Here is a 1663-nt window from a genome sequence, read left to right as displayed (position 1 = left end):
TCGTGCTTCCTGCTGGTGCCTATTAAGGTTTCCCACACCAGGATGTGTAGGAATTATTGACAAAGGGAGCACTATAAAATATGGAATTGGCATTATTAGGGTCTTTTGTTCATAATTCATTTATCTGAATAATGAAAATATCTTTTTTCAGTGTGTGTGGAACGACCAACCTGCTTCATCAATGAGAACAGCCTCCAGTAGTGCATGAAGTGTCTCATATTAACACTGTCTCTCCATCCAGGTATTTGTCCTGCGACTATCGTCCTACAGCCTGGGTTCATACAGGAAGTCAGGGGATCGTACGGTACATGCAGGAAACATCATTCTGCCTCAGCGTTGGAAACCTTCTCTCCTACTCCATGTCAGATTCCAACTCAACTGACTTCAACAACCCCTCCACCTTCATCCTGCTGGGCATTCCCGGCCTGGAGGCAGCCCATGTCTGGATCTCCATCCCCTTCTGTGCCATGTACGCCATAGCCATCTTGGGGAACTTCACCATCCTGTTCATCGCGAAGAGGGAGCCAAGCCTCCATGGGCCCATGTACTATTTCCTCTGCATTCTGGCCATCACCGACCTGGTCCTATCTACATCCATCCTACCCAAAATGCTGAGCATCTTCTGGTTCATTTCCAGGGAGATCAATTTCAGTGCCTGCCTCACCCAGATGTACTTCATTCTCAGATTCTCTGTGATACAGTCTGGGATCCTCGTGGCCATGGGTTTTGATCGCTCTGTGACCATCTGCGATCCCCTGAGACATTCCACCACCCTGACAAACCCTGTGGTGGTCCAAAATTGACCTGGTTGTGGTGCTGCGTGGTGTCATGCTCATACTGCCCTATCCCTTCCTGGTGAGGAGGTTGCCATATTGCAGAGCCAACACCATTCCAAACACCTATTGTGAGCACATCGCTGTGGTGAAGTTGGCCTGTGCCGACATCTGCCTCAGAAGTTACTACAGCCTCTCTGTGGCATTCTTGGCGATTGGTCTAGATGTGCTTTTTATCACCATGTCCTATACCCAGATCCTCAGGGCCATCTTCAGCCTCCCAACAAAGGACGCCCGGCTCAAGACTTTTGGGACATGTGGCTCCCACCTCTGTGTCATCTTAGCCTTTTACATCCCACATCTCTTTGCCGCCCTCACGGAACGGTTTGGCCACAATGTGGCCCTGCATTTGCACGTTCTCATGGCCAACATGTACCTCCTGGTGCCCCCCATGCTAAACCCCATCATCTATGGGGTGAAGACTCAGGAGATCCAGAGTAGGCTGCTCCAGCTCTTTACTCCGAAAGGGACCTAAAGTTTTCTCCTGGTCTCTGGCTCTCAGACAAAACTTCATGCAGAGCTCGCTGGTAATATGGTGGTGGGCCCCTTCCCTGAATCACTGACTGGCCAGTCAAAGAGACATTAAATCCTTTCCTGACCTTACTGTGCTGTGTCAACGTGACAAACAGGGGAATCCATCTTTGTGTAACTCATAGGGTTGCCACTCTTCTAATTGCTGGTAACTGGAAACCTGAAGCCCCACCCCTCTGCCCTGCCTCTTCCCCCAGGTTCCACCCCTGCTCTGCCTCTTCCCCTCAAGACCCCACCCCTCACTCACTGCTCTCCTCCCCACCCCCTGTCACTCTCTGGATCATCCCTGTGACGCTCTG

General features: G+C 50.9%; 1 pseudogene; it reads left to right on the top strand.

Annotated features, from left to right (window-relative positions):
* Positions 1–308: 308 nt before the first annotated feature.
* Positions 309–1308, top strand: LOC144279685 (olfactory receptor 52R1-like; annotated as a pseudogene).
* Positions 1309–1663: the final 355 nt, after the last annotated feature.

This window comes from Eretmochelys imbricata, chromosome 1 (genome assembly GCF_965152235.1).
Source record: "Eretmochelys imbricata isolate rEreImb1 chromosome 1, rEreImb1.hap1, whole genome shotgun sequence".
Classification (NCBI taxonomy): domain Eukaryota; kingdom Metazoa; phylum Chordata; order Testudines; family Cheloniidae; genus Eretmochelys; species Eretmochelys imbricata.
The sequence above is the reverse complement of the archived record's forward strand: the minus strand, read 5'-3'. Positions and strand labels throughout refer to the sequence as shown.